This window comes from Larus michahellis, chromosome 2 (genome assembly GCF_964199755.1).
Source record: "Larus michahellis chromosome 2, bLarMic1.1, whole genome shotgun sequence".
NCBI classification, from domain to species: Eukaryota; Metazoa; Chordata; class Aves; order Charadriiformes; family Laridae; genus Larus; species Larus michahellis.
Window position 1 is genome coordinate 57,037,687 of NC_133897.1, and position 12,302 is coordinate 57,049,988.

Below are 12,302 nucleotides of genomic sequence, written 5' to 3' on the forward strand. Positions count from 1 at the left end.
AACCACCAAGCCTGGCTTTCTGTGGGTGGAGTGACACCCGTTCACACCAGCTGAGAATCCAGCCTGGTTTCATGTTTCTGCTCACTTCGGAGCCCTTCTACTGGGTGTTTACAAAGTTGCTGATGCTTGCAAAGGCAAGGCGAGGTTCCCACAGCTGACTTTCTCTCACTGATCCGGGAGAATTGCTGAACAATCTCTGGGGTGTATGCCAACTTGATAGGAAAGAATTACCCTGAATCTCTCCCTTTTTGTTTGCTCTGTTGCTGCGGCCCCCTGGCAGCAATCATTCCAGGAATTAACTTTTCTAAAATAACAGGACATTTGTTTTCTCTAATCCTCTAACTTCTTTAACTCTTGCCAAATCAGAGCGGAGATGGTGTGGAGCTTAACCAAGTCTGGCTTTTCAAACTGAGTGCTCTAGTGACTGGATTTCTGCTTTCCCTCTGCTCTACTGGAAACTGCAGAGATCGTGCTCGCTTGGGACTTCCACCGTGTGAGAGGAACCAGGCCCATGAGGAGCCACGCAAGGTGCTGATGGGAGTGTGCAGCAGGGCACTTCCACGTAGACAGAGGATGACTAGAGGGCTAGGGCTAATAGTTGGGTACCCATCATGGCAGCACTGACTATTAGGGGGTAAACTGCTGTCTTCCAGTACAGCTTCTCAGGTATCTTCAAAGGATGTAGACTTAACCTCACAGTGAAAAACAGGCAGAGACATGTTGTTCAAATCCAGGCTTAGTCCTAAATGCAGTGAAGCCATGAACCATGGTCTCTCTCACCATCCTTATCGGTCTGCTGACATCATTAGAAAAGCACCCATCCTTGTCAGCAGGACATTGCTGGTGTAACAGTGATGTTATAGTGAAGATATCGCATCTCCCTGACGAAAGAACATGCGTTTCTGCTTTGAAAAGAGATCTCTGGAAGGTATCGAAAGAGATGCAGCCATATCATCTAATGGAGGTAAATCATCACACTCCACTCTTCTGAGTTTGATGTAAATGACAGGAGTTTTGCTTGAAAAAGCAATGGATTTGTCAAGAGTTACAGAGGCAGCAAAAAACTGTGCATGCTAAAACAGAGGATTGGTGTTTCTTGATCTTTCTTTGCAAAAAGCTGAAGAGTTGATTCCTTGATTCCTTGATTTTTATTTTTTTATTATTATTATTTTTAAAAGACTTCTTAACGTCTGTGGTGTAGTTCCCTTTTCAAGAAGAAAATCAGCTAGTGCTTGAAGAAACTAAATCCATATTTGTGGATTCTGGTGACGCAAAGAAATTCCTGAACCCAAAATTTAATTTCTTGCGGAAAAAGCAAGAGTTGTTTTTTAAATCCCTTTCTAAACATGATATTTTTCTTCTTTCTCTTCGTTTTCTTTAGGTAATGGATATTGACTTGGGTGATGTGACTTGATGCATTCTTTTTATTTTTTTTTCTTGTCAAATAATGCTATTAAAACATTTTCATGCACGTAATTAATCTAATTCTTCAAGATTAATAGTGGATTCCTACTGACTTGAAAATTCTGGAGCACAGGTTGACATTTAAGCTCTCTTCATTGATTATATAATAATATATGAATAATTAACCCTCAATTTTTACTCACACATGTGGATTCCATATGTCCATTACTTCTAATTCATTCTTTTTCATGGTATGTGATGCATCAGGTATTCCTTTTATGTAGCGTAGGCTTTAGTATTTCCATTGTAAAAAGCACTGGTCAAAGCTGTGCTCCTGTTGCACAGATAACTGTGACTCACAGCTCTGTTTGGGACTGAAACATATTTTATGGTAAACTGTATTTAACTAAGATGTCTGTTTGTTTCACTGAAATATTCAGAATATCTACTTGATCTGTGTTTTCTTCTTCTGCCGTGAGTGTCCTTGGTGGCATATTGTTGAGAGGAAAGGTTGCTTTTGTGGAACAAGTGACCTATGCATATGATGCTCAGGGCTACAGAATATAAGAGGATGGCATGGGGTGTGCCTACATAGTAGATACTTGGCCTACCGAAGCTAGAGAGATCAAGACAGCTTTTTGCTCACATGCAGAGATGTGGTACTTTTACAAATAAAAAGCCATTAAGTGAAAACTTAGAGTGCCTGAAGTTGCTCGAGTGCTTGAAGGGTAAGTTAGGTTCTTGCTGTGAATGTATAAAAACCTTGTGAATGACTGAATTAATACATGAACGCTATTTCTCTTATGTTTTAATTAAGTATCACTTAAGCAACATTGGTACTTGACATTTAGGTCCCAGTTTGTAACAGCATCTGCTGCTAGCTTTGGGAACCTCAGAAGTTGTGAGTGGAGTGCCCATCTTGTAGCTTAAGGCCTGATTTTTATGTCTATATATATATCTAAATGAAAATATATATTAAAATGGACATGTGCACACACATATATATGTATTTTTTTTTTATATATATAGATATGTTCCTTAGATGTTTATTTCTGTATCTCTAAATCTCAGCCTTACCCTAACTGGCCATCCAGGATTATCCATTGCTCTTAGGAAAACGTGGAGCTGGGTCTGTGGCCCCGTCGCTCACTGTCCGTGTCTGCTGGAAACCCCCCTGTAGGCAGGCCCCACGGTTGCTTGTTCTGTCTCCATTTATGCCAGGTATGTAAGCATAAGCCTCACGTTAAGCGTGTTTAAGAGATCCCGTTGATTACAGCGGGAGTACTCCTACAGCTTATAGCTGTGCAAGTGTTTACATACCTGGCTCGGTCTGGGCCTATATAAAGATCTGTCTCCTTTTCTCTGCGAAGCCTTTTCTGTCCGCTGCTTTGAAATTTCCCATGCTTCACGCTTTCCCCTATTTGGCAGGAGGCCGCCCAGGTCCTTACTAGGAGAGGTCCTAGCGTCGGAGGTTTGAAGACAGCCGCTCACTGGCCATCTAAACACTGGGTAAACCAACAAGCCATACCTCGGCACATGAGTGCACGCTGGTAGTGAGGTTCACCTTACTGGAGCGGTTTTTGCCAGTGTAAACTCTGTCAGGGTTTTCCAAACTTGTTCTTTAGTCTTGTTCTTCGTGGCGCGTTGCCCTGCTGTCCCAGAGAGCAGCCTCGCATCGCTACTTAAAGACAATAACTATTTTCCTACATACTTTAAAAAGAAGAAACAAACTTTGTCCGTGTGCGTCGTTGCAGTTCACAGAGAAGGTTGGATGTTGGGGCCACGTGTCTAAACACCCCTACTCCCCATGTACGTGCATGTGTGTGAATCCAAATATGTATATAAAATAATGTATGTATGCATGCAAAGATATCATCTTTTCAAATAGATTTTCCTTCCAGAGGCTAAAATAACAGGAAGAGCATGGAAAGGAATAACTTGCTGGTTATTCCAGGCAGTGAATGCATTTACGTTAGTGAAAAGTAAACCTGGCCTTCTGTCAATCATTCCTTCACTCTCTCTGTTTGCTTGACGATTACATTGTTGCTTCGTAGAAGGAAAAATAACCTACGAAAAGAGCCTTTTCCGGACTCAAAAGATTTATGCTCTGCTTTGTTGATGTTCTGTGCTAGCACTTATGTCAGTCCTGCTCTTAAACTGAGTGTGGTAATGATCCTTTAATACATTTTAAAGTGAATTTTGCTAGCTCAGATTTTTTTTTTTTGTAAGAAGTACATATGTAATAGTTGTACAGGTTTAAAAAAAAATCTTGCTGTTTATGTGCTGTGATAGAATATACCGTCAGCGTTTACTTTCTATCAAGCAAATTCTGTGTGCAATGGACCTTTATGGAACCTAATTTTAATGGCTGTGATATTGCCCCTCTCTACCATGAAGGCTGTGATTCTGCTAAGCAGTTGAACATACGCTCACTTGTCAGAGCACTGAAATGCCAGAGCTTGCACTCGGTTATTTTATGTCCCAGAATTAATGGTATGTGGAAGTGGCAGGCATACCCATTTTTCCGGAGTGCCCCTTGAAATATGGTGTTGAGAATACATCTGTTCTGGAAATGCCGGTCATCATAGCCTGCAAGAAGTGGTGTGATGGAAAGATGGTCCTGAGGGAACTGCCAGATCAGAGCACACAACCACAGTGGGTAATCAGGCCTCCCAAAGTGCCGTGGTTACCGTTAAAATGTTTACGGCTTTACCTTGTGCTTAATTAATGTTCATGTGGTGTTTGTGGTATTCTCCAAACCCACAGAGCACTACTGAGGTTCAGTGGCACTGGGTTTGCTTAAAGGATTTGTATCACTGCAGCCATGTAAGACGCACTAATGGACAGTTTTTTCCCTTCTACTGTATGCAGTAATTAGTTTGTGCTGGGAATTAAACCGTGTCTCATCTCATCCTACTATATTTGGAAAATTGTGTTGGAATCATGGTTAAAGGAATATGCATAGGTGTTCCTTTAGAGCAGATCTTATGCTTGCAATGGGAAATGGGCACCCGGCTTCAGGGGTAGGAGATTGAGATACCTTTGAAGCGTTAAAAACGTCTCTAGCAAACAAGGGAGAGCCAACTTCACTGGGAGCTCTGAATAATGCTAACGCTTGGAATAAGCCTGGGGCTGCATGTGGATAGAGCTGAAGGAGAACCGCAAGCCAGGGGGAATGTTGCATCAGGGAACCTGCAGTGACAGCTTCAGTCTCTCTGTAGGGATGACACCAAACCAGTCGGTAGACAGATACATCAGGATGTGACAGGTCTGAGGTTAAAAAGAAAAAAAAATAAAAAATTTAACTGTGCTACAGGTATCCTATGTGACCTTAAGCAAGCTTCTTAGTCATTCCGTGACTTGGGTCTGTATTACTAGGAGCAAGAAAAATAATATCTCCTGTATCTCTTCTGTTTATACGGTGAGTGATTCGGGATGGAACACTCTCACTATACCACCGTGCAGCACATAGCACAGGGCAGTCTTAAGCAACTAATGTAAATAAGAGATGTTCTTCTTCCAGCTCAAGGGATAACAAAACCTTTAGAAATCTAGCTTGTTTAAATGAAGCTAAACAGATTGGATTTGGTATGATAACTATTGGTGTGGCAACTATCTGTCACTACTGCTGCTCAAGCACAGCCTTTTATCTGTGTGGAAAAACATGAAAATAAAAGGTTATTCAGAGTATTTTAGAAAGCCTTAGACAACAGCAGCCATACCCGTTGCCAGTCTGTTTGGCCTTCTAGCCCCTTGCATATGCTATGGGACAAAACACACTGGGGAACTGAGCCCGCTTAGAGCAAATCAGACATCCCAGGAATCCCTGGCACCTCCCTTCCCTTCCTGTCTTTGGCTTTCTCCCTGTTAACATTTCTTTCTATTGAGAAAAGGAACAACAATATTGTTTTATGAACTGTTATCAGACATGTACACTTATTTTAAAGGCACGGTCGATTTTTACTGAGCTCATATTTATCATCTAAGCACATTTAGTTTCTTTATCAGAATGCCTTTTAAAAACAAAAGATGTCATAATAACAAAACATGACTTAGAAACTTTCTTTACAAAAACTTATCATAGAATTATAGAATGGTTTGGGCTGGAAGGGATGTTTAATGGTCATCTAGTCCAGCCCCCCCTGCAATGAGCAGGGACATCTTCAACTATATCAGATTGCTCAAAGCCCCATCCAACCTGACCTTCGATGTTTCCAGGGAAGGGGCATTTACAGCCTCTCTGGGCAACGTGTTCCAGGGTTTCATTGCCCTCATTGTAAAAAAAACTTTCTTCCTTATATCTAGACTGAATCTACCCTCTTTTAGTTTAAAACCATTACCCCTTGTCCTATTGCAACAGACCCTACTAAAAAGTGTGTCCCCGTCTTTCTTATAAGCCCCCTTTAAGTATTGAAAGGCCACAATAAGGTCTCCCCAGAGCCTTTTCTTCTCCAGGCTGAACAACCCCAACTCTCTCAGCCTGTCCTCATAGGAGAGGTGCTGTAGCCCTCTGAGCTTCTTCGTGGCCCTCCTCTGGGCCTGCTCCAACAGGTCCATGTCTTTTCTGTGCTGATGGCCCCAGGGCTGCACGCAGTACTCCAGGTGGGGTCTCACCAGAGCAGAGTAGAGCGGCAGAATCCCCTCCCTCCACCTGCTGGCCACATTTCTTTTGATGCGGCCCACGATGAAGGCTTTCTGGGCTGCAAGCGCACATTGTTGGCCCACGTTCAGCTTTTCATCCACCAGTACCCTCAAGTCTTCTGCAGGGCTACTCTCAATCCCTTCATCCCCTAGCCTGTATTGATACTAGAGATTGCCCTGACCCAGGTGCAGGACCCTGCTCTTGGCCTTATTGAACCTAGAATCATAGAATCTTCATGGTTGGAAAGGACCTCTGAGATCATTGAGTCCAAACAAACAAGCTACAATCTCTGCCACTAGAGCATGCCCTGAAGTGCCACATCTAGACATTTCCTAAACACCTCTAGGGATGGTGACTCAACCACCTCCCTGGGCAGGCTGTTCCAGGGCCTGACCACTCTTTCAGTAAAGTCATTCTTCCTAATATCTAATCTAAACCTCCCCTGCCGCAACTTCAGACCGTTTCCTCTGGTCCTGTCATTATTCACCTGGGAGAAGAGGCCAACACCCACCTCTCTACAACATCCTTTCAGGTAGAAAGATGAGATTTCAGGTAGAAAGGTAGATTGTAGAGGGCAATGAGGTCTCCCCTCAGCCTCCTCTTCTCCAAGCTAAACATGCCCAGCTCCCTCAGCCTCTCCTCATATGACCTGGTCTCCAGACCCCTCACCAGCCTGGTAGCTCTCCTCTGGACACGCTCCAGCACTTCTATGTCCCTCTTGTACAGAGGGGCCCAGAACTGAACACAGTACTCAAGGTGAGGCCTCACCGGTGCCGAGTACAGAGGCACCATCACTGCCCTACTCCTGCTGGCCACGCCATTCCTGATACAAGCCAGAATGCTGTTGGCCTTCTTGGCCACCTGGGCACACTGCTGGCTCATGTTAAGCTGGCCGTCCACCAGCACCCCCAGGGCCTTTTCTGCTGGGCAGCTTTCCAGCCACTCTTCCCCAAGCCTTTAGCATTGCTTGGGGTTGTTGTGACTGAAATGCAGGACCCGGCATTTGGCCTTATTAAACCTCATCCCATTGGCCTTGGCCCATCGATCCAGCCTGTCCAGGTCCCTCTGTAGAGCCTTCCTACCCTCAAGCAGATCAGCACTCCCACCTAGCTTGGTGTCATCTGCAAACTTACTGCGGGTGCACTCAATCCCCTCATCCAGATCATTGATAAAGATATTAAACAAAACTGGCCCCAAAACTGAGCCCTGAGGGACACCACTGGTGACCGGCCGCCAAGAGGATTTCACCCCATTAATCACAACTCTCTGGGCATGGCCATCCAGCCAGTTTTTAACCCAGCGAAGACTACGCTTGTCTATGCAACCTGTCTTGTCAACAACTTGTCTTGAACCTCATGAGGTTCACATGAGCCCACTTCTCAAGCTTGTCCAGATCTCTCTGAATGGCATTGTGTCCCTTAAGTTTGCCAGCTGCATGGCTCAGCTTGGTGTCATCATCTCAAAGGAGAAGTTTTACCCAACAGGTGGCCATATATATACTGACTGTTTCTGGGAGAAGTTCTTATAGTGAAGATCATCTCTGGCTCAAGAGCATGAGTTCTGTTTTCATCCAAATCTGGGATTGTAACCTTTTTATTTTACGGAAGAGTGGAAGCCCACCACCTTTTTTTTTTCCTTAGTAACAGAATTAATATTCTCAGAACTAGTAAGGTAGTTGAGTTATTCGATCTGAAAGGACCCAAACTGGATTATTTTTTTTAAGAAAGGTATCCTTTTTTTGTCACTTTAAACCTACTGTGTCATTAAACTTAATTGTAAGGTTTGTGTTCGCTATACTTGAAAAAATACACGTAGATGAACAGTTTTATGTAACCACTAACAGCATATGAAATGTGCCAAACAGTAGTATTTTAGTGTTCATGTTACATTTATGATATGGTGAAGATGGCTTCTACCCTCAGCATCCAACCTGTGTGCAACAGTTCTGCGTAATGCTGTTATGAGAGCCACCAGCGTTGTCTTTTCACTGCCAATTTGTTGCTGTTGTTCTGCTGGCGGCTGCTCTCGTAGATGCTGTGTACACGTGTATCAGCGGGAGGGGAGCAATCTTCCAGTGTTGTGGAAATGTGAGCTTCCTGATAATGTAGCATGGCACTTATCGTCCTACTTGAATGGATGGGTGAATCTAGGACTTGAACTTCAAGATGACCTCTATTCGTCGTACATTGCTGGTGACTTGGCGATGCAGCAGCAAACTCTGGATTTCTTGTGTAAAGGTTTCATGTGTATTTTTCTTTAAGAATAAAAAATGAGAAAGTTATATGTTTGCACAACTCAATGACGTGTGGGTAAAATATTTGAAGGAATGTTGTAACTGAAAGTTAGATTTATACTTCGAAGATGTCCAAGCATGCTAGGGTAAGAAAGACACAACCAAGGCCCAAATTATGCTTTTAGTTCTACCTTAACCTGGTATATGAACCTCTGTGCATTTATAGTATCTATAAATATCTGTTCTGCAGGCCACTGACTGTGCTTTTGGTATTGCAAATCTGGGAATGTAAGCAAGTGTGTGGAAATCCATGTTTCTGAGTCATTAAAATGTGAGAATGCTTTCTAAATATTAAGGAGGAGGAGATGTGTTATACTTTGAGGAAGTGACTTGTATACGTGACTGAGGATGGTGGGATGCTTGTACAGGAAATTCAGCGGGAAGACAACGAAGGATTTTTAGCCTGTAAGTCCAGTCCAGCTCTAGCTTGTGGTATGGTATCACTTTTTTAGGATAATGTGAGAATTGCACTGTTCATGAAAGGCAAGGTGCTTCAGAAGGATTTATAGCTCCTTCTCTTAAGTCTGTGCCTGGCAAAAGGCAAGGATATTGGGGGCTGTGCTGTGCCTGTGTGCATCTATGGAAAACTCAGAACGTGTTATGCTGCAGAACCGCTCCTAGGGTAGATGCCAAGGCGATGTATGTGAGTTGAAATGGAGAAAAGAAAAAACAGACGGCAGAGTAAGTAGGTTGCATCAAGTAATGCTGATAACTATTAACTTACAGTGCCTCACTATCGCTCCTTGTTATATTATCCTGTCTACTGTTAGCTGTTTACCTCGTCTGTCTTCTCAGAGACAGAGGCTGTAAAACGGATAGGTAGCAGCTGTTGGGATGTCACCTTGTTACCTAACGCATACCAGGGTGACCTCCTTAAAGAGCACACTTGGTCGCTACCATAGAGAAAACAACAGTAAGAAGAAACATCTAGAGGATGCATTTGTATGCAAAATACATTTGTATTCTTAACACGTGTTCTGTAAAGGTTAGTGGCTGAGGATGCTTGAAGAAATATACATTCAGGATAAATGCTCATCACATGCTTAAGAGCTGTAGCGTGTGGGCAGCTACACTTACTTTGGCACTGAGAGATTGCCTGCTTGGGCACTGGCTCCAGGACGGCTTCTGGCGAGGGTAAAAATAAAATTGAGAGCAAGACTAAGCGCCGCCGCGTCCTGAGGAGCCGCGGGGAGGAGAGAGGGGTGCGTGCACCGGTAGCACTCAGGTTTATCCTGCTGCCATACGTGTGTGCATGTCCCCCGCTGCCCAGCTCCTATCGCGTGGCTGTCACAGCCCGTTAAAGCGACACAAACAGCATGCTGCCTACCTCTGTGTGATTTTTTTTTTTATTATTATTTTTATTTTTTTTTTATTATTTTGTTCGACTGATTTTTGTTTTGGCGCAGAGCAGAGGAGAGTGCCTGTAGCTCGGCTGTGGTTTGAAGGGAAGCAGGCCGGACGGCTGGGCAGCACCAGCGCAGCCTTTGAAATGTTGGCGCGACGGCAAAAGGTTGATGAGGAGAATGGAGGGGGCGAGCATGGCCTCTGTGCTGGGGGCAGCGGCAGTTGGAGAAGACAGTAAGCTGCACTAGTTCCTGTCTAAATCTGTGGATGTGGATGGATGACTCGGGACTAATATCTGGAGGCAAATTGACATTTCTCTGGTTTCAAAACAAAAGCAGATGCCTGGACACAGAGCCGCTTCCAGTTCGGGCTGCAGGGGGTGGGTTGGGTGGGAGAAAAGATCAACTTTGGCGGAGCCTCTTGCTTTCTAGTCTCTTACTGATCGGTGTTCACCTTAAAAATGAGACACGTTGCACGCACACAAGTGACCTGTTAGTAAATTGCAGCGCCGAGGATTCGAAAGACCCTCTGAACTTCATGCTTAACCAACTGCACAACTTCTATGTGTGGCTGAGTCTCGGGCTAAAACTTCAAGGTTAACTCTGTCCACCCTATTCTAGCTAGTGACATGGTGACAATGGGACAGCGGTGAGACTGCAGAGAAGCCAAATACGTCAGGCAAGGCACTGGTACCATTGTCCAAGACACTAGAAAGCTCAGTTTAGAATATGGCATGCTTTTTAAATAAAACTAAGTTAAAGTTGAATTAAAGCTAGAATACTTGTAAACTCTATAGAAAGTCTAGTGGGGATATGAAAAGATTGGAAAGCCTATCTTATGGGAAGGGAGCACAAGAGATTGGCTTGTTTAGTTTAGCGAAATAGAGTTGAGAGAAGATTTGACAGCACTCTATAAATACATCCAGGGCTAAATGCCAGAGAGGGGAAAAAGCTATTCAAATCCAAGAGCAATATTTGCATAAGAACAAGTGGGCATAAACTTGGCCCTGAATAGGCTGAAACTGAAAATCAGACGGTTTCTACCCCTCTGTATAGTGAGGTCCTGAAGCTGCCTTCCAGTAGGAGCCACTGGGGCAAGAAGTACTTTTTGTGGATGATGAGAGGGACTGTGCTATACCCAGGTGCCTGTACCCGCAGAGACCCAGCCTTGCTGGCTGCACAGCTTCATTCTGGTCCTGCATTCCTAACCACGCGCATTGGTGCAGGGGTGATGGGCACGTCCTGCCTCTGGAGGTGGTCTCCTGCCATGAGAAGTTCAACCTTGTGCTGAAAATGAAAGTGCTGATGTTGAATTATGTCTACGTTAATAATGTCCTTTAGTGGTCTGGGGAAGGTTCCAGCACCCCTTGTGCACGTAACTCTATGTTGATGCCAAAATGCCTACCCATATCTCTGGAGCTTTCATAGCAATAAGGTTCCGCCTGTAAGGAAGGGATGCAGGATTAGGCTTTTAATCGTGTAACCCCAAGGAGGAAAAGTAGCTTCCCTGACTGGATATGGCAGCAGTGTCTAAAAAATAACAGTACAGAGAAGAAGGACTTTTTCATCACTTTAAATGGTTTTTCTTCTGCTGCTAAAAATTCATATGACCTTTAAATTTGGTGCTCGTGATTTAACATTTCCTTCCATACTGCAGCTAGAATAGCACTATGGTACACATTTGACAGGTAAAGGAACTGAAACACAGAGGATCTGGGGATTAGGATACCCCAGGATGATCCCAGGATGTCAATCTTCTGGTTTTTAACCACACAGACCGCTTATTGCATCATTCATCCCCCTGCGTGACAGCACTCATGAAACTTAACTGTGTTTCTGTTTTCACCGGCTATTTTCTATTACTTATTCCTTTCTGAATCCTCGGCCTTCTGAGCTGAGACTTTCCAGGCTCGCTCCTTTATTCATCAATGATATCTTAGGAACTCATCTCTTCCCTAAAACTTAAAAAATAAGCACTTGCAAACTTGATGGTGGACCTCTCTGTTGCAGAAAAAGCTGAGGAGAAGAAGCTGAAGCAGGCACAGAAATAGCCTCCCGGGAAGCAGATTGACACGTAGTACTTTGGTAGCTTTGATTTGAGTCAGCTGTAACTTGCTGAAATTTGTACTCTCTGTGCACGAAGGTACTTTCTGTACTGAGAGTTAAACTGGCAAAATGCATAGCTAAAGACAACCTTAAAAAAGATTACAGTGGTACCCAGCGTGTCAATTATAGTGATTTTCCCTGGGTTTTGATTGATTTTCCTTGCGCCTTATGTATTCCTTCAACCTAGGATAGGGAAGGTGTCTTGCCTTCACATTGGCCCTGGGTCCTACTGTTTTGTGCCATCGATGGACTGCTGTAAGGAAAAGGTAGCGCGTACAACGTTTCTACTCGTACTCTGGAAAACACAACAGAGTAAAAAAATAATTTCTGGTACTGACCTCCATCATTAACCTCACTTTTCATGCCTTCCCCCCACAGCTTGGTGTTAAGGGAAAGGGAAGCTGGAGCCAAATATCATGCGCTTGACTGCTCCTTAGGAGACTGGGATGAAGGCTTTTTTATGTATAGAAGATTTTCCCAAAAATTAGTTTTGGAAGGTTTTAGGACTTCACAT